The 22,578-nt window shown below is 38.6% G+C and overlaps 1 long non-coding RNA gene across 3 annotated transcripts; it reads left to right on the forward strand.

Annotated features, from left to right (window-relative positions):
* The first annotated feature begins 1,701 nt into the window (after nucleotides 1-1,701).
* On the forward strand, nucleotides 1,702-17,103 carry LOC139470240 (uncharacterized). Of its 3 annotated transcripts, none has more exons than XR_011653762.1 (7): nucleotides 1,702-1,771; nucleotides 5,438-5,533; nucleotides 7,449-7,616; nucleotides 7,815-8,041; nucleotides 12,527-12,560; nucleotides 12,967-13,086; nucleotides 13,631-17,103. It is a non-coding gene; the product is annotated as an uncharacterized lncRNA (long non-coding RNA). The 3 variants fall into 3 exon arrangements; XR_011653763.1 differs by having other exon boundaries at nucleotides 12,967-13,082; XR_011653764.1 differs by lacking the exon at nucleotides 5,438-5,533.
* Nucleotides 17,104-22,578: the final 5,475 nt, after the last annotated feature.

Genomic DNA, 22,578 nt, shown 5'->3' on the forward strand with positions numbered 1-22,578 from the left:
CAGGTCAAAAGCAAAGTTAATCGCCTTACTTTCGTGACGCATTTTAGGCCTGCCATACAGTTCCTGAAACAAATATATCCAATACAGCCGTTGCAAGTCAATCATATCTGGCAAAACTAGATTACTGCAGTTATATATTTTATTAATATAATCAAACAATTGTTTTTATTTTTGTAAAAATATATTCATTTCAGAAACTAGATGTTAGTTTAGCCAACGGTCTAATTTGGTTTCATTAATTTGGTTACACGTTTCATGATTTACAGTATTCGTGAAGAATATGTAACAGTTAGCCACAATTAGAGCCTTTGGTAGGAGTAGAGGGAATGATAAGCATAGACTTGCTAAGTATTTTATTATATTCATGCTAGCTCAAAAGAAACTTTGATTTATGTTTGTAGTACACCCCAAAAAGAGGGATTACACAAGTGATATATCAAGATGACATACAACTTATACATACTTACGTGTATAAACTACTATCAAACAGTGGGGATAACAGGTGTTTGCATAGAGGTGAGCGTATCCTGCACCACCGGTGGAACAAATACATGCAAAGGCAAGTTAGTTGTTAAACTCGAAAAACATGGAAACGTTTGGCACAAGTCAAAACAGAGAATTTCATCGGACATAACTCCATTTGCTACTTCTGTGGTAGTCACCAATCAACCCATTTTTACTTCTAAAAATAGCTTTAACCCTTTTAAAGCTTTTGAGAAATTCAACAGTGTGGGTGTTTGGTCTGACAAAGCAAGAAGCACAAATGGGGCATGTTTCGGCCAATGATTAGAGTATTCTTGCAAGTCTAAGGGTCCAACAGGTGTTATTTCTGCGACATGCTATTTCAAAACCCAAAATTCAGAGTGATATTTATGAAAAGAAAAATTGAAATAATACAAATACAAATTCCTTCCAGGTGAAGGCTATCACTTGAAATCAAATTAACAAAGCAGATTTTAGTCAATGACACATCTCCTGGGGTAGAAGTTCATCTCTGTCACCATTCTATGGTATTTCTGGAAAGGAAAGTTAACTTACAAAGTTGTAATATACGTGAAAGGCTTAATGTTGCTGATTAAGCGCAAAGATATAAACTCTAACTGACTGCTCAGTAACATTCATGTAATATTAGTAATATTGAAATAAGTGTACTTGTTCTAGGTGTGTGTGTGACGTGGATACATATTGTGACGGATCTGGGGGGTTCGCTTATTTATACATGATGTCACGGTTTGCCTTTTGCAAATAAACACAGAACAAGATCTCTTTGTTCAACAATACAACTGTAATTTATTTATACCACTCAAACTATATTATAAATATTTATATAAATATATACTATTCTACTCAATACATACACAATGTATAATCTCCAACAGCGCCAAATAAGAATTGGTGGCAGCGTGTTAATACATACTTGGAATTCGACTCCGTTCAGTCCTCCTCTCTCACTCACTCATCTAACCGTCAAAAAACCCAGCAAATGACGTCACAACCAGCTGACCGGCTCTAACGGTAAACAAAACGTGACCACAGCTGGTCACTGAACTAATATCAACTTAGATATTATTTTATAACACAAAGCACACGACTAATATAATCAATTAAGAAACTCATTGAAGTAAAGGAAATTAAAATACGACACTTTATGCAATAAATGTAAGGTAACCGAGGGAACACAAATATCGATGACATCATGATCCCAAAATGGCGCGGCCCGGTAGCCTGGCATGTCGCTCTGTGCAGTCCGTCATCGAAATACAAACTTAAGGTAATTTACGGCAAATAAACATAACCCCTACGTCTATTACATTGTTACTCACGTAAACACAAATGTTATACACAAATTAACTTGGAATAGTGCCTATAACTGAAGATAAACAATGAACGAAAACAGGACAATGTTACGCGCGATATACTAGAACTCTTGCACATAACAATATCCCTTCTTTTTTTAAATCTTAACTCGTCCGCGAGTTTATACTCCTATCAGGACATATCATTTACAAGGAGAATCATCTGAAACTAGTACAAAATATCTGTCTTAAAGGGGCACTGATCTAACGCAATTCCCCGGACTGGTTGCTGCCTTTGTTATTGTTTTTTTCCCCGTGAGTACCCGGATGATACGCAACGCAACTGAGCGTGACCAGAGACTGGGCTACCGTCTGCAAGGACAGCTAAATGAACTTGGCGGCTGGAGGCAATATTTGTTTTACGCATTTTTGCATAAACACTGATTGGTTAACTGTGATCTATAAAGATTTCGACAAAGGGCACATGTTAATTAATTTCTTCGGCCTAAACAAAGAGACAAAAAGAACGGCGGAGCTCATCGGATGTCGTCATTTGGAAATACCCCAGATGGTTATAGTTTAATACTACAAAAGGTATCCATGCAGTGAAAGAATTTTCGGGTTTTGGATTGCGTCGATAATACGATTACTACTCCCTTGTTGTCATCCACGTTTTCTCGTCTAACCCTACACTTGTGTATTTGTCGTCATTCCCTTGATGCTCAGTTAATGAATTTATTACAGGTACAAGTAGTGGTAGCACCACTTAGATTACCTGACAAAGGTTCCCATTTGGCATTTATTGTGTCTGGGGTAATTATTCAATATAAATCCAGGTTTGAAGTGAGGTGAAATGTGTGTTATGTAATATGCACGTGGCAGCCAAGCAAGAGATGAATGATCAGTTCATTTACTTTTTTTGTATATCAACGGATCGTTCCTGGTGATCAAAGGATTAACAGAAAATACGTTGATTGATTAATCACTGTTATCTTGCACAGTGGATATGTCAAAAGTGAGTGTTTACATGTCTAGGTTTATTTAAACAAAGGGAATACACTCATATCATGGCGTGAAGTGCCGATGTTAAAACAACATACTTTGTTCAAAGGGATAACTGATAATACGTTGATTGATTGATCATTGTTATCTGTCATGTGGGCTTTCTCAGCCGACCCTTGAAGACTTGACACCTATGTGAAACACCTGAAACAATCCAAGTGATCAGTTGAGAAACGAACACGGTTATAATATCCCGAAACGATATATGTTTTTTAAAATATTTGATTGTTACAGAGACACGTGACATCGAATAAGTTTCTTTGTACAGCTGCAGACGAGTGGGATATTGTTCCTTTGTGTGGATATTCACGGATACATTCCTCGAACAAGGAAGCTGCCTAAAATTTATACACATAAATTTGGTGGGTTGTAATTATGGTATTTGCATTTTGTTTTCCTTCATTTGAACCGATTCGTTCTTGTTTCTCTATGTCTTGGTTGGGAAATTCTTCAATGCGTGATAGACGTTGTTTTCTCCGGTCTTTTCCTTTGTAAGCGTGTATATATTACCGTCAATTTGTAAAATTTGATTCTCTCAGGCAATTTATAAAATGTGTAAATATTTCAGCCATTTTGACTAAGAAATCTATCCAGATTGATTAAGACGAACAAAAGGGCCTACAAACATCACAACAGATTATTATGTAGGATTAGAAGCCAAACAACATAGACATGTACTTTTCAACGAAATGTTTTTCAGTCACATTGTATAATATTTAGACGTTTAATAAATATGTTACACATTTTGACAGTAAAAAAATATACACACTATAAAAAAACAATTACTTCGTGTCGAAGTAAAAATAGTGTAAACGAAAATCGCAAAATTACCAAGCAAGTGACTTATCAAAACTTCGTCACCATTACCGATGCTACCCCCAAAGATACCTACATTTCCTTATTATCTCGAAAACTGTATTTCATTTTGTTGATCAATGTGACCATACGTCCTTATTACTACCGCTATCCATAAACGTGACTAATGCGCTTACGAAAGGCGCAGCAGAGGTCGCGAACTAGTCTAGATTTCTGCTATACATCCGGGTACTCACTGGGAAAAAACAATAACAAAGGCAACAACCAGTCCCGGGGAATTGCGTTAGATCAGTGCCCCTTTAAACACTGAACATGCTGGAGATTGAAATTATCAGTTTCACCCGATGATGACTCTAGCACACATGAATAATCTGATGTTATGAGAATAAGACATATTGTAACGGCAATAATGAGACACATATAAGAGAACGGTTGATTTTATACTTACACTTATTATACAATGAATACTAAAGAATCACATAAATCACAACAATATCACATACAATCAATTTTACAATCACCACTTAAAACATTTCAATTTCCTGATTTCATTGTCTGCTGCCCGTCTCTGCTCTCTCTCTCCTCTCAATCTCTTCGCCTCTGCCGCCTGCAACACCCTCATACTCTCCAAACCGTCTCTCACAAACTCGTCTATCTTCCTGTCTGGTATGTCCTCGAACTTGGGCCATCTAATGCTGACTTCCATAGTTGCCGCCCTTGCCTCTGCTAGAGCACTCTCCAGGGCCACATTGCGCTCTTCACATTGCGCTCAGGGATGCTGAATTCGTTGTCCCTGGAACAGGCGCTTTGGTGACCGTGCTGATAGGTCTGTTGGTTTTCTGTACCGGTTTGGCCACTTGCTTGGTCCTACCTCAACCCCTCGTGGCCCCCACTTTTGCCAGGACAGCGCAAAGGTCCCAGGGTCAATAAAGTTCTCATTTGTCTCCATTGTTACCTCGGCCCCCGAACAAAACTTTTCAACTTCCGCATTTATCAATCTCGTCTTCATGTGCACATTTGCGGCATGGAATTTTAGGGCCCTTTTTGTTGATTTAATTGTTCGGCAACCACTCTGAGGGAAGGCAAAGTGCTTCTGAAATCTCAGATGCACCTGGGCCCAGTGAGAATCGAGGTGGTTTTTCTCTTTGTAGTTTTCCTCCCTGCACACAGGACAGGTCATGCCTGGACGAAATTTAATGAAATTTGTCCCTGGCCACCCTCAATGTCTCCATCTAACTCCCCCAACTCCCTGTCGTCTACCTTGACTTCAAGGTGTTCCATATTCCTGTTAGAATAACAGGGATAAATCTATTGTATCATATTGACGCAATCCAACATCAATAAAAACATTTCAAAACTATAAGTTATCATAATTCCTAGGTTTGGTCCAACACCAAAAATATCTAGTAATTATTTACTCAACATAGCTACACAAAAGTTTAGTGGGGAAAGCTTCCGACAAGCACAAATTTTAAATCTCCCACTAACACCTCAATGGTACTATCTTGACTATTTAACTTTACCATCATCTGCATACTTATATGTACCATGCATCCACCATGCATCTCTACTATTGATGTAGTAAACAAGCTCAAATCTTTCATAAATCTCTAAAGAGATTAAAAGAACAGGCTAGGCAAATAAGGTCAGCATCTTTAGTGCGACCATTTTTGAAATTTTCAAGTTTATTTTATGTAATTGTGTCTATCAGAAATAATCTGTAATTGATTTTGTCATAACTCTTTCATTATGATTCTTAACAGATCCACCACGTTGGCGGATCGTTTCCCTGGTATGGCATTAGTCTATCAACATGTACCACCCTAGGTGTATTGTCTGGACCATCTTGGATCCTAAAGGTAATGTCATCAATTTTCTTTGTAATGACCAAACCTTTTTTCCAACAAGTGACAAATTTCTTCCTTTTTGACATAATCTTGTTTGGGTTGTATAACCAGAGCTCCAGATAAGCTGCGTATCTGCGTAAAATACGCATCAGAAATGCAGAAATGTGCAGTAAAATAAAATCCAAGCGTATCAAATACGCAACGAACATTACAGATACGCTACAAAAATAAAACTTGTGCGTATCATCAAAACATTGTGAAGTAACCCTACGTATTCGATTTGCACTTCAGCAACTTATTTTGAAATTATAAACGGGCATTCCGTCAACCTTGACAAACTCCACGATGACAGTTACATCATAATCATTTGCCATCACACTTTCTTGTGGAAGTATCGTGGTATTTTTGAGTCCTATAAAGCTCTCGAACCCACACGACACCAGTTTGCAGGGACTAGATGAATAGTGGTTTTAAATATTTAACTTAAATACCCACATGTGTAAAAACTAGTGTGTAACAGAAATTTGAATACCCAGATAGAATTACCGATACCCAATGATTTTAAAATGCATGGGTAAAATACCCAGATCACCAAAAGCTTATCTGGAGCTCTGATAACCAAACAGGTTGACCAACTCGCAGGTTTGATTGTTTTGAATGAAGGTCATATCTCTTCTTCCGCACCTCTGAGGCATGTTTCGGGTGGGAACGAGCGGTTGTAAAAGCATGATCAAACTTTTCCTACAAGTCAGAAACATACTCATCAAACCCCATGTTGGTAGAGTTAGGGTTCCCTGTTAACAAATGAATGGGAAATCGTACCTCCCTACCAAGTACTAGCGCATTTGGACTGAAGTGAGTAGATTCATGTTTCGATGACCTATAAGCAGCCATTACAAACGGAAGGTGTTGATCCCATGTTTTGGGTTTCCCATCTGCATAAATGCTCAGCATGGTGCTCAGTGTGCGGTTGAACCGCTCGACGTGACCATTGGCTTGAGGTCTTAGAGCTGTGCTTCTCGTTTTTACCACACCCAGCAATTTGCACATCTCTTGGAGTGAGTGAGTTTGGTTTTACGCCGCTTTTAGCAATATTCCAGCAATATCACGCCGGGGGACACCAGAAATGGGTTTCACACATTGTACCCATGTCGGGAATCGAACCCAGGTCTTCGGCGTGACGAGCGAACGCTTTAACCACTAGGCTACCCGACCGCCCCGCACATCTCTTGGAAAAGACGAGCTTCATATTCATGATCACTGTGCAGCAAAGCTGGAGCACCAAATCGGCACACCCATTCCTCAACAATCTTGGCGGCTATTGTTTTTGCCTCAATGTTTGCCACTGCATACGCCTCCGTCCATTTTGTGAATGCATCCGTGACAACCAGAATGAATCAGTTCCCGGACTTAGTGCTTTCAAGTGGACCCATTATGTCAGTCGTGAGACGCTCAATGGGAGATCCGGTTACATACTCCTTCATGGGTGCTCGACATTTTGCTGGATGTTTTCTAGCGACACATTTATCACACTGACGACAATAATTCTTTAAATCATGCTTCATTCTAACCCAGTAGTATGACTGCTGGATTTTGCCATGGTTGTGATTGACACCTAGGTGTCCACCCATCGGGCTATCATGGTGGTGTGATATTATCGACTGTCGTTTTGTCTCAGGCACAATGATTTGCCAATGCCATCGTTTTCCATCACTGGTCTCAAATTTGCGATGCAAAACACCATTTCTGATAGAAAGTCTGTTAAACTGTCCCCATAATACTTTACATGCTTCAGAATTACCTGAGATTTCTTCCCAATCAGGCCTAATATTGCCCTCTTTAGCCTTGTAAATGATTGAGATCTCAGGGTCATCCATTTGCAATGTTTTCATTAGTTCTAGGTCAATGTCAAACTTTTGTTTTGCAGATTGTGATCTGGTGATTGCCCCACATAATGAGGATGTGACAATGTCTTCAACAGATGGAGGATCACAGCAAGTACCATCTTCTCTCTCGCTCTGTGAACATGGACCTGGAGGATTACGACTGAGGGCGTCAGCGTTCCAGTGAACTCGCCCAGGACGATGTACCTCATGTAAGTCGTAGTTGCCCAATTCTTCAAGCCAACGAGCCGTTTGATTTACAGGCTTCTTTATCTTTTTAGCCCAGGCTACTCCTGAATTATCAGTTTGAACGATCACAGGTCGTCCGAATACATATGGATGCCAGTGCCTACAAGCAGTGACAACAGCTAAGAGTTCACGCCTTGTTACACAGTAATTTCTCTCTGCAGGTGAGAAGGTCTTGCTGAGATATCCCAACACAACCTCTTTGCCTTCCTGCTCTTGAGATAGCACTGCGCCAAGCCCTTCACCTGAAGCATCAGTATCAATCATCAACTGACCATCTACTCGAGGATATCCAAGTATAGGAGCTGTGATGAGTGATTGCTTTAGCTGCATGAATGCAACATCAGCTTCCTTGCTCCACTCAAAATCAACTTATTGACTGGTCAAACGGGTAAGAGGACTTGCTATTTTGGTAAAATCCTTTACAAACCGCCTATAGTAATTAGCAAGTCCAAGGAACCTGAGGATATCTTTCCTACACTTTGGCGTTGGCCAGGTTTGTACAGCCTCTATCTTATCTGGTTGAGTGTGGATGCCTTGTGAGGAAATGACATGTCCTAAGAACTTGACTTGTGTCTGAAAGAGGTGACATTTCTTTGGCTTTAGCTTAAAGGGGAAGTGTACACGCAAAAATCACTTTCTTTCTCATTTTAAACAAAACGGAATTTTAGAATAAGTTAGTATCAGTGTTTGAAAATATACACTCATTTTTCTCACAGTCAATGTAGCGAGCTCACAATAAGTGTGAAAATGTCATGCTGTTATGAGGCCTTCGTTTTCCGAGCTAAACAGGCCTGAGTTATCCCCCTTAGATTATGACGTAATTGGTGCCAATTTAACTGGGTCCCTGTCTTGTCACAACGCCAAAGATATCAAGTACCAGTTTATGGTGAGACAACATGGCATCCGATACCTTGCCTGGTCCGAAGAAGTTCCCTTGACCCTTCAAGAAATCGCAAAACCATACGATTTTCAACCGAAACAAACAAGCTTCGCAGTATGGAAACGATGAAAATCAAGTAAGGATAAGAATTTATGGATGAACAACTTCTTTATTACAATTAAGAGCGACTTTTCGGTGTAGGTTCTAACACCGTTATCAAGCAAGTGATTTACAGAGTGCAGTAAGGAAGTATGTATGCACGTAGGAGGCAATGTTTATACAGTAGGGTAGATATTGTATACTAAAGTAGAGAAGCCTGTTGTGTACACACAAGGGCAGTGATGATGACCATGGGTGAAGTCAGTGCCATGAACAAAAGATGAAGCCAGAAACAACAGGATTATGGCTGATTGGGGTCTTTGATGAGTTGATGGTACGCCAGGGGTATGTAATACTGCAAAATCCAGTGGGAGAGAGTCACAACCCTCGCCACAAACCTCAAAGACTTCAAGATCAGGAAACTACAAGAAGCCATCAACATCAAAAGACTTCAGCCCTCAATCAACCGTGACCAAGGCTATTACATACCCCTGGCGTACCATCAACTCATCACTTCACCCATGGTCATCATCACTGCCCTTGTGTGTACAGAGCAGGCTTCTCTACGCCAGTATACAATATCTACCCTACTGTATAAACATTGCCTCCTACGTGTTCTGACAACCATTCACAGTAAATGCATTGCAACTTTGCAGGGAAACTATTTATCATGTATTATGGGGCCAGATTTTTTTAAAAAATGTTTAGAAACTATAAAAAAGAAGTAATATCTAATATATAATTAATTAATAAAAACAGTGGGTTGTTTAACTGAGTGGACCAGATATATGTACAATGTTTACAAAAAGCTCATTTACTGTCACAATCAATACATATAAATTATCTAAGAAACTATAAGTAAAACTTGTTGAATATTAGTGAAAAATATTTGAAATTGTAAATCTTTGTTTGGAAATTTGGACCTCCCAACCTGACCTTTTGAGCAAAACGTCTGTAACGACCACCCCCTAAAATGCAAATGAAATATGCAATTATTTTTTTATATGAATGAGTGAGTAGGGTTTTACCCCACTTTTAGCAATATTCCACGTGCTCATGATTTAGTCAGAATCGTACCATCAACTGTTTTTTACAGAGATTTCATATGAATATGGAAAGGGTTTTGTCGCATTTATACTCTTCCATATCATTCTGGTACCCGAAAAATATAAAAATAATTTTAACATAGATTTGTCAAAATAATATGTACACTGACTAAATAATTGTAAAAGAAGGTGCTAATAATCTTCAGCAGTGTCAGGCATGTCACTGGGTGCCTGAATACAAATATCATCAGTTAACTGTGTACAAATTGTATCAGATCTAAACTGTTATATGTCATTCACAGTATACGTTCATGATCATTTGTCATCCACACGACACTTTTACAACAAAAGACAACAATATAGAATATAATAGATACACAAAATAGTTCAATACAGAAATTATTTGCATATAGTATTTACATTGGGTGATTATTCATTGTCAAAATAGTATTTTGTACCTCATACTGTGAAGCACGTTGTGCCATGCTTCTGGTGTACATTGGACAGTGACTTTACACCATGATGGACTTGGGACCTGTACTTTCTGGGCATCGGTGTCTGGCATGACTTGGCTCGAAACTTCATATTTGAAAGATACAACATAGAAACATTAACACTTTTGTCATCTAAATCTCACTATCACAAAATATAAAATGGTAACTTGATTTTTTCATGTATCAATGTGCTATAAATTGTAAATGTGTGTAAATTGCATTGAACATGAAATTTGAATATTTTGGGTGGTAGGTGGGCGATGATTTTGGATAGTGACTGGATATTTTGTCAGCTACAAACCAGCAAAACCAGATATCTTTTTGAATAAAAAAAATATATAAAGCCTAAATATAAAAAATAAACATGTTGCAACAATGTATTTTTGCGGATTTTTGCTTCAACAGTCTGAATCAAAATTATTGTACATGATTATTTAAAGATTAGGTACACACACAAACACACACACAAAATTTCGATGAGTTTATATAATTTGTTTTCCTGTGTTATTATAAAGTTTATTAATTACCGAAATGAGATGATTTGTGTTAATTCCAGACAGGAATGGCTATAAAACTAAAACATTACGTAACACAACTTACTCCATCAACAGGAGTTTGCATACTGCAGCGATCAGCTGATCAGGAGTATCGACATACCATGCAGGAAGTGAACATGTGAACGAGACAACATCGCGGATATTCATGATTATCAAGTGAAACTATGTACAAATATCACCCTACCCCTGCTAAAATACATTTCTTAAATACTACTGTGGTTAGAATAAACTAAAACAGCAAACTTACCTCATCGAGTTACTTCAACTTTTCGTCGTTTGTTTACTAAAACATCCCAAGCAGGGTCTTGACGAGAGTGCTGTCCCTTTAGCCTGTTTCCATATAAGGATCGTACACCATCCGCTTCCGATCAGTTTCAGCACAGGACCATATGTAACTAATAATAGTAACAAAAACGGCCTCAACTATAATTTTTGGGCGAGTTTTTTTTATTGTTATTATTAGTTTCATATGGTCCTGTGATTTCAGAACCAGCAGGTATCTAAACTCTCACGGAAGACGACAGCAACTCAGCAAGAGCCAATAGGCGCAACACAAATGAACGAATAAGCGCAATTTATACAACGGACCCTTCCAACCATAATCGCGAAACTTACAGTATGTTATCAGTGCATTGTTGTCTTCTCAGTCGCGATTTTGGAAAACGAAATAATTTTAGAGTAATTTTGCTTAGCGTTGTATTTTGGACAGCTCGGCATCAAACAAAACAATAGCTAGGCTGCGCATCTGAGAAGATAGAACCACACACCTACATACACCACGTGAAACGCGTCTAATAAAGTCTTATGACGTCATTCCTTTATCAATTGGCACCAATGACGTCATATTGCAAGGGGCATCAGCCATGGTGTGTTTATGAACAATATGAACCGATTTTATGAATAAAATAAATTTGATACGTGTGATATTTTAATTGTTTTGCCTCTGAAACTACTTGGTAAATACTTTTCATGATGAAAAAGTACAAGAAAAATAGGTTTATTTTTGTGTGAACTTGCCCTTTAAGGCCCGCATCTCTGAGTCTGTCAAAGACAGATTCAAGACGTGCTAGAGTCTGCTCAAAGTTGGTACCAAAGACAATTATGTCATTTAGAAAACATAGACATTCTATCCATTGTATACCTCTTAAGACAGTCTACATAATCCTCTCGAATACACTAGGTGCATTGCAGAGACCAAATGGCATGACAGTCCACTCGTACAAGCCTGATCTTGTCACAAAAGCTGTTTTTTCTCGGTCTTTGGGATACATCTCTACCTGCCAGTATCCCGCTTGAAGATCCATTGTGCAGAACAGTTTTGCACCTCCGAGACTGTCGATGCAGTCATCTATTCTTGGCAACGGATAGGCATCTTTTTTGCTCAAACAATTTAGAGCGTGGAAATCGCAGCAAAATCGGTAACGGCCATCAGGACGTTGCACTAAGACTGAAGGAGATGCCCATGGACTAGTGGAATGAGTTATCACCCCTTGGTCTAACATGCAGGCAATCTCAGAGCGTTCAGCCTCTTGCTTTGCAAATGACTGGCGTCGTGGCGCATGTTTGACTGGTCGAGCATCGCCCGTGTTAATAGTATGTTGAACCAAACTAGTGCGGCCAAGATCATTATCATCATCCTTAGCAAATGTGTGCTCATGTTTACAAAGTAACTCTTTTAAGTTAAGTTGCTGTTGCTCATTCAAATCTTTAGAACTTCTATCATAGAGGTCCGCAAGATAATTGGGAATCTCTGTGCCTTGTATGCTTAACTTACATACTGATCTTTTTTCTTTCCAGGTTGAAGTTCATTGACAGATTTGGCAGAGTGACAGTGAGCCAATATTTTTCCAGAGTCGAGAGAAATTGTTTTGTCAGTTGTATTAATAACTTTCACAACAGCTGATCGTGCTTTATTGACAATACTATTTCCCATAAGTAATCCTAATGGATTTAACACCTCATTACATGGTTCAACTAGAGTAGTGACCTTGAGGGCAGGTTAAGTTTTACAAAAGATACTGTTTGTGGTGACAATTCCACATTTTCAGCGACATTTGCTGTTTTCTGTGATTGAAATGTAGGTAGCCAATTTTCGTACAATTTTATTTTATTATTGGCTAAGTCAACCACGGCACCAGCTTTGCGCATTATATCTATGCCCAAGATACCATCCACCTTATAACTATTCTCAATTTCTGCCACTATAAATTCCTCCTTAACTGGGTTTGTCTTTTCAGATAACCTGACTGGAGCTTGAAAAATGCCTTTAACAGGAAAGAGGGTTCCATTCAGTGCTCGCAAGTTCAGATCAACGAGACTGAGGGAAATGCCTCTCGATAGTCGCTGGAAAGAAGTAGGTGAGATAAGTGATATTTCACTTCCTGTGTCAATTAACAGGGTAAAATAATTCCCGTTAATATCAGTATTGATCAGATTACCTTCATCACCCATCTGAAAACAAGGCCTAATATTGACCTGTGTCATGTTAGGAGGTGCCTCCCCTTGATCATTTATCATAGGTTTTGGTTTTGTGGCAATATTTTGCACACAATTTTCCACCAAATCCTGACCTAAGCCCGGGTTGGTGGCTTGGCGTTTCCCGAATGGGAGCCAGATCTATTCTGAGGGCATTCGGCTGCCCAGTGGCCCGGGTGTCCCCAACTATAACACACCGAGTTGGTTCGTGTGCGACTTGCTGAACAAATCGTCCAACACTGGGACTTCTTGAAAGCGAGCTTTGGGTCTGCCGCAAATGAGGGCGACCTCTGTTGTATTGTCCAGAACCTTGATTAAATTTCAGCTGAGCCAGTTGGCTGACTGTTTTCTGCAATTCTTGTAATTGAGTTGTCAGAGTATCCAACTTTGTTTCCAAGTGCTCATTATTTTTGCTTTCATTTTCAGAACTAAATCTGACACGACGCTCAGCAGATGGGTAAGGACTGACAGCCCGCACAGAGTGATGGGCCCCCGAAGTGCCAACAACAGACTCGTACAACTGTGCTGTTTTAACTGCCTGTCGTAGAGTAGAAATTCCACGGTCGACAAGTCGCAAACGAAGCTCCTTACTCACTGCTCGCTTGAAAGCATCAAGAGCCATGCGTTCTTGTAACTCATAAGGAAGATCTGGATATGCCTCACAAGACAAACGCCAAAGATCATCACTTCGATCCTCAATTGTTTCATTTGATTTTCGGATGCGATTGAGTAACTGTTCCTTGCACAGGCAAGCACAGAACAATACGCTGTCTCAAAGCTCTACACAACCACTGGTTATTCTGACGCTCATGTTCAGGTAAACGAGCATAGAACTCCTGGGCTATTCCCTCCATGGCACATCCCATTATCTGGGCTGATTGAAAATCATCCCAGTTGGACTGAGTGGCTAAAAGTTTAAATTGCGCTTCAAAAGCTGCAAAATCATTTTTGCCATTGAACTTTGGTAAGTGCAACGAAACCCGCACTACACCAGCAGCAGAGTTTGTGTTTGAATTGACTGGCATTGCGTTTACAAGGTCCGCCAAGCTCAAAACAGAGTTAGACAATTGGGTTAAAATAGTCGCCATGAACGGTTCTGTATTTGGAGTAGCCATGTACGGATTAGACCAGCCATGCTGAGGTCCTGGATGATCATAGGACCCTATCAGGTACACCAATATATCCTTCACTATAGGATCTAGAGGGACCAGGCAAACCACCAACGTCATCACTTTGAAAATCCTGACTAGTAGGAATCTCATGAGGTTCGACATTCTCAGGAGCGTTTGCTACAACTGAGGGGTAGACTACAGTATTTGGGTCCCCACTTCGGAAGGAAAGTTTTTACGTGTTTACGGAAGTTGTCGAATGAAAAACATTCCACGCATGCGCAGTTCGTTATTTACGGTCGAAGCGAGAGGATTTGTTGGCCGCCATTTTTGTACCGAACGCTGTCTGCAGTTCAGTATTTTCTTACACAGACAACACACGGGGGTTACAAGGGGGGTTTGTCCCCCCTTGTCGAAATATTAAAGTGTAAAGGGGGGTTACACCCCCTTTTTTCAAATAAATCGCACGGCGGTAAGTTCATTCTGTTACTTGAACAATATATTTTGTTGGGCGGACAACACAGCGGGGTTCAAGGCAGGTACAACCCCACCTGTATGACATTTTTAAAGAAAAATACGGGAGATAAAGGGGGAGGATCCCCCTTTTTTCAAATAAATTGCAATATGGTATAACTTCATTCATGAAAGCATGTGAATTTTCATAGGAAAATGATCATTGATAGATACTTTCTCATTCAAACAAATCATTCGAAACGTTGAATTCGTTTTGACTGTCGAATAGATTCTAGGACCTAAGTCTGTGGATCCATCTAGACCTAGTTCAATTCCTTTTTCTGCTTCTTTTTCATCTTTTTCTTAAACGATCATTTTGCTTCCTAAGTTTAATAAATGTAAACACGGTCGGTGAACTTAGAAACTGATCAATTGAACAACTGAAATATTTCTTTTCTGATAATGTTTTGAACAAAATAATTGTCATACATTCCCGCATTCGCCCCATACCTATGCAAAGATGTCTTCACTGTACGCCAAGTCAACTCTGTTTTATTTGTACAAGCCACACTTTATGAATTTACAAGTTATGTGCGAAGTTGCTTTCGTAGTGACGAGTCCATATAAGGAAAGTCACATGATCAGACACGTGACGTCTTACGTCATTTATGTCCCGCCCACAAACAACAAGAAGTTGACAGTACAATAATTCGGCTTCACTTTCTATCGTAAAACTCTCGACCCCCACAGGGGCGGAGTTTGAGACCATACTTTTCACGTCCAGCTCATTTTTGGGGTCCTTTTTGCTAAAAAATGCCTCCGAACGGATTTCGGCACGCTTGCTCGTGCGCGCGTATATATAAGTACTGAAACTGCCGAAGGCACCGGTTGCCTTACGGAAACCCCCGAAGTGGGGACCCAAATACTGCAGTTGACCCCTCAAACTATATTAATAAATATTTATATAAATATGTACTATTCTACTCAATACATACACAATGTATAATCTCCAACAGCGCCAAATATGAATTGGTGGCAGCGTGTTAATACATACTTACAATTCGACTCCGTTCAGTCCTCCTCTCTCACTCACTCATCTAACCGTAAAAAAAAAACAGCAAATGACGTCACAACCAGCTGACCGGCTCTAACGGTAAACAAAACCTGACGTCACAGCTGGTCACTGAACTAATATTAACTTAGATATTATTTAATAACACAAAGCATACGACTAATATAACCAATTAAGAAACTGACTGAAGCAAAGTAAATTAAAATACGACACTTTATGCAATAATTGTAAGGTAACCGAGGGAACACAAATATCGATGACGTCATGATCCCAAAATGGCGCGGCCCGGTAGCCTGGCATGTCATCGAAATACAAACTTAAGGTAATTTACGGCAAATAAACATAACCCCTACGTCTATTGCATTGTTACTCACGTAAACACAAATGTTATACACAAATTAACTTGGAATAGTGCCTATAACTGAAGATAAACAATGAACGAAAACAGGATAATGTTACGCGCGATATACTAGAACTCTTGCACATAACACATATATATAAGCGTATAGAAGAAACGTCAACAAACTTGTAACTATGTATAAAATAATAAATAAGCAATGTCCTTCATATGTAACTGATCTTATACCACCAGCTGTGTCACAGAAGGTCAATTATAATCTCAGAAACCGCCATGAATTTGTAGTTCCATTTGCACGGACATCTACGTTTAAAAGGTCTTATATTATAGATACATTAGGCCAATGGAATAATCTATCATCAGGAATCAGGGATAGTCCGTCAATATCGTATTTTAAAGCTGTCGCATCTGAGCAGCCTACATCACCACCTATGCACTATCATTGCGGTGAGAGATCTACAAACATATTGCACACTAGATTGAGACACAATTGTAGCACACTAGATTCCAACCTGTTTCGTGTTAATTTATCTGATACTATTTCCTGTAAATGCGGAGCTCCTTGTGGAAATTCATTCCATTTCTTCTTCGAAAGTACCTTATATGATGATATTAGGGAGACATTACTGACAGCTATCGATAATCTTGGAGGACAAAACTCTCTACATAGTATTCTTTTTGGTGATCCAAACTTAGATGTTTTCCAGAATACAAAAATATTCTTGTCTTTACACACATTTATAGAAACGACTAACAGATTCAGTAGCTAGCATATTATTGTTTCCAAACTGTTAATCATTAATATTGTTAAATCTATTTACAACACTAACGTGTACATGTATATTATTAGCATATGTATGAGATGCACACTGCCTTCACTTTCCAGCACATTGTACATATCCTTCATATGAGCACTGTATATAAATTTATACTGCGCACTATGTTTCCACAATGTGATGCTTCAACTGTAAATTGTTAATTTTCATTATGCAATATATATATGCAATGTATATAGGGAGAAGGCGGAAATAAGTGCTGCACTTGTGCCCAAACCCTTTGTCTTTTTGGCCAATACAATATGTTTAATAATAATAATAAGCAACCAATGTATTATGATCAGGGTCCATTGGTATCCCTTCAGCAAGTGCGAATCAGGTCCTAACACATCTGTTTTGTCATGTATCACGTGCTATACAGTCGAACCTCGCTTATCCGGACAATTGATTTTTCTAAAATGTTGTCCGGATAAACTAGTTTCTGGATATCCGAATACCTTGTTAACTGATCAGAAGTCCTTCCCCTACCTCAATTCTACCGAGGCATATGTGAAATGAATGGCAAAAATATGATTTATGAAGGATCGACCAATAACTAATAAAATACGTTGTGCTGTACAGACTAACACAGCATGCTGTGACAGGCAATGCATTATTGAAACGGCTGAAGAAATGCATATATAACCTAGTTTAGACTATGAACTTTTTTTGTGTACAGATACGACGGCGAGGTTAGGGCAACCTGACACACATGAGCTTTGATAGCCATGTTAACCTGTACTAGTTGACTGCCAAGGTTGAACACATTCATGTGTGGAAAATGCTGTCGAGGCATCTGTACATCTTCTTTGCCGAATTGCATTATTGAAGTACATCAAGATGAGACATCATATACATTCGTATATATTTGTTGAGCACGAAACCATGAAGTGTAGCCAGGACATTTCCTCGAAACTATTGGCGGCCATGTAGCTTCAATATCTTAATAAATTATATCACTGAACATAGGTGTATTCAGTAAACAAAGATCTGAAGGGCTGTATTTCCTTCATCGAACACACTATACGTTCATAACAGATTGTGACGGATTACGTATACGAACGAACTAGCACTTGTTTGGCAGGTAGGTTTTGTTAAGATTTGTTATCTTGTTCTCTCTCTACCCTCTACTTCCTTAATCTCAATTTAAATCCCAAATAGACTTTCGGGCCTAACACTGTGGCAATTTTAGACCCTCTGTTTCTTTATTTACTTGAGCTAATTTTCCCAAATGTTTACATCATCTCATAAGACTAAGTCATCAATGATGTCAAAGCTGTCTGACATGTTTCTTATGAACAGTTTATGAAGCTAAACAATGTCCACGTGACTTAAGCACAAAAATACGCGCTATCCATTTGATCGACGTTTGTATGTGATTTTTGGGGAGAGGAGGTGCTAACTACTACTTAAAAACAGAGATCATATTAGATTACTAATGAGATGGTGATAAGGCTCAGGTTATCAAACAATCTGAACTCACAGTTTTGAATTACTACACAATACACTGCCTGGGACCCCAGCTTCAATGGCTACAGTGTGCAAAGATTGTGAATGAGATAAGCTATATTGTTAGATTTAGTTCTCAGGAGATTAGTTCTTGAAATGCATGACGTAGCAGTCCCCTTATGTACTCAATGTATGCTATTTCAGTATCAAAGTATCTTCAGGCGACATTTTCCAGACAGTGGAAAATATTCATCCTTATTCCAACACAATATTTACAAGCAAATGAGGTAAAGAGACAAACAATTTCTGTGATGAGTGAAGCACCGTATGTGTGTGCGCGTGCGTGCGTGCGTGTGTGTGTGTGTGTGTGTGTGTGTATATGTGTATATATATATATATATATATATATATATATATATATATATATATATATTGCCACTTCCACGCTATATATTGTATATAGCGCGTGGAAGTGGCAATAAGTATGGCACTTGTGCCCCATCCCTTTGTCTCCTTGCACAATAAAATATATTTGGAACAAATAAAAAAACACACACATCATACCATATTACATGTCTCTTATTCCTGTGTGTAGTATATTAGATACACTGCAAAAAACAGAACAAGTATGTGTGTAGACTTTATGGTCAAGTGCACAGAGCGGATTAACAGTGACAGTGACAAGTGACAAATTATTAATTTTGTCTCATCGGAGATACAGGTTGTAGGCATATACATTATTATAAAGGTACACTATAAAGTATCTCTGCTACCCACGATGTGGGTTATAAGAGACCATACATAATGCATAGTAAAACAAATTGAGTTAAAACATATAAAAAGCAGTATAAATATATATGGTGTTATTGGTAGTAAGATTTTCTTCGAACAGCCATTTTGTAGCACATACTACCTAGTGTTGAAATAATATTATAATCATTTAGAATATATACAACCTCAATATTATCACTTAAGTTGCCATTTGTGGGGTTAAATACTTGTGGAAGGTGGGTAACACGAATATCATCATAAAGTGAGCAGTTGAGAAGAAAGTGAGTTTCATCTTCTACACATCCAGGGCAATATTTACAAAAACGTTGGTTAACTGGCACAGGAGGATTAGAATAACGTCCCAATTCAATCTCGAGCTTCATTGAACCGCATCTTAAAGATGGTAAAACCGACCTTTTATAACGGGGAAGGAGGACATAAGGCTCTGTAGAAATAGCTGTTTTAAATGTTCTATAGGTTCTCATTTTCAGTCGAGGGTGATTGCATTGGATTCTTTATCATAATCACTTGAAAGTGTTGAAATCGATTTGTGCTGAGTTCAGATTGGTTTGTACGGGGTGCCGCGAAGTGATTTATAACATGCTCTCGTGCGCATAGCAGATTAGCCAACTGAGTGGATTGCACGTTTCCCTCCCATAACGTAGACCTCCAAAATGCAGACCTCCCAAAAAGCAGTTAAAATTAGCTCACTAATTAATTGGGCCATGCTGGTCACACCTAATTAATGAATGGACTGGTCCACTCCCCTGCTATGAGGGATTATCAATATGTTGAGACAATGAGTGAGCGAGTATGTTTTTACGCCGCTTTTAGCAATATTCCAGCAATATCACGGCGGGGGACACCAGAAAAGGGCTTCACACATTGTACCCATGTCGGGAATCGAACCCGGGTCTTCGGCGTGACGAGCGAAAGCTTTAACCACTAGGCTACCCGACCGCCCCGTTGAGACAATGAGCAGTAGTGGACAACAACAACATTGTCTTAAAAAAACTCCTCCTTTCTTTTATCTGCTCACAAGACATCACAAATCTTATTCAAACATTACCTTTAAACAAGTTGTGGGATTTGTGTAAGAACGTTTTGGGAAGATACCAATTGCACAGAGGATGAAAGCTATGTCATTATTACCTAAAAGTGTTGAATTTGGTTTGTACGGTTTTATTGTACGGTATACATTGTTATAATGTAAAATCTCCGCGGAAAATCGCGTTTTTTAAAACAGTAGTCCTCGGAAAAATCATCCTACGCGTAAAAATATAATCAAAGATTTAAAAGTACTCCGAAAAACCGTCGCGGATTGTCCTGTTTTTGATAAGAGCTTTCAGCACCAAACATACCTTTATTATTATTCATCACACAATACTTTTATTGTCTGTTCTTAAGTTTTTTGGGACATCATACGTTTTCTATCACGAATACTTGCACTATAACGAGGGGCGTGGCTCACACAGAAATTGTAACTACTCCGATCATGGCTTGTTTTTATGATAACGTTGTCTTTTATAAATGAATGAGATGTTTTACAGTTGTTCATGTGAAAAAACTATGAATGTTTATTCAGTGTCCGAAAACTCATAACACAGGGATATATGTTGTATTAATGTCTTATGTTTTACAAAAGGTAAGTAAGTATAAGGTAAGCTTTTCTCAATATGCTTTAACATGGGAAAGGGTCAGACATTGCACGTTTGTAGCAGTATTGCTCGCAGACCTGGCGGGTGCGCTGAAGCTATTCCCCATTTTTGATAAAGTGCTGATTTAATTTCGAAATTTTACTGCATCCGCCATCTTTGTTTATTTGACTTTACTTTTGCCACTGACTTATTAAATTTGTTGGTATGAATATTGTCCAAACGGCACGAAATTGCTAAAAATGCAATGTTTAAAATATTTCTGGGGGCTCAGTCAACAAACTACGACTGTAAATGTATTGTACAACCGATGCAAGAAAATAGCAAAAGATGTTACAACTCCAAATTATGAACATATGCAATATGAATACTAATACCTGTACTTTTTAGAACAAGAAATTTACACATTGACGTATTCAGATTTAATTGATATTTTGCTTTACTTATATAAATGCGAATTGCATTTATTGTGTTTCTTCATCTGCAATTCCACAAGGCACAAAACTTGCTTACATTTAAAACAAATAATACTCTGGTTATTGCGCAAAGAAGAATCAAGTACCAATGAAAGTACCAAAGCAATCATATAACATATCGCAAATCATGGTTGTTAACAATCAGGCCGTCAACATAATGACGGTATTAGTGGGCACATCGTAGTATTTGAAGTTAAACAATGATAACTTCATATTTATACTCATACAAAAACTCTTGTACAGTAATTGAGTTCATGCTTTCATTGGCAGCTTCAAGATATATATTGTGTATGATTAAAATAGATGAGAGAACAACGGAATCGCTAAATGATCCCCCGTGCCGTAGCATTTCTAGGAAACGAGTGAATAGTTTGGTATCAACTGTTTGGTTTCGCAAGGTTCGTAAAACATGGTATTACAAATAGGCTCGTTTCGTATTTTATTAACCGCCTCTTTTATGCAAACCCAATTATCGAAAACGAACGGAGAATTCCATGCTTGTTTTTCTGCGTGAGGGAAGATAATTTATATAATGTTTTCTAAATTAGACATTAAATTATCGTTCCATCAGAATTCAGAAATTACATATGTTAGCAGTTTAGGAAGTTAAACACAGCATCTTGAAAATGAACAAACAGAAGAAGAATAGTTTATTTATGTGTCACTATTTAAGCACCCAACCACGTAAGCTACTAAGTAAACAATGTCATTTAACCCTCAATTACTGTTAGTTAATTAGTATAGTTAACCTGCAGTATACTGTATCTCTTCGCGTTTAAACAAGGATTGATCCCTTGTGAGTTGTTGGTGAGACATGTCAATTAATATCTGGAAGTAAGGGATTAGCCTTAGTCACTATAAATTAACATTCACTGCAACACAATAGTTGCAGTTTGTACTCCAAGCGAGCAACACCTCTCCAAGCCTCCAGAGCCTCCTCAAGCCCACGCACAGCACCGCTGATAGCAAGCCCAGGGAGAACTTCAAAGGTAATTATATAACCACTCACCCATCCATTCACAACAACCTACACCTCCTAATCAACGCTCACACCCAAGCCCAAACCTAAAACTACACTCACAAAGCCCACCTAAACAAACTCAAACACTTCAAATTAAAACACAAGCCCTCCAATTAATCTCTTAAAGCTTTAAACAACTCACAAACCCAAAACAACCAAAACACCGCAAACACTACTCACCCCTTCCAAAACACT

This window comes from Haliotis cracherodii, unplaced genomic scaffold, assembly GCF_022045235.1.
Source record: "Haliotis cracherodii isolate W230 unplaced genomic scaffold, xgHalCrac1.p SCAF_20, whole genome shotgun sequence".
Classification (NCBI taxonomy): domain Eukaryota; kingdom Metazoa; phylum Mollusca; class Gastropoda; order Lepetellida; family Haliotidae; genus Haliotis; species Haliotis cracherodii.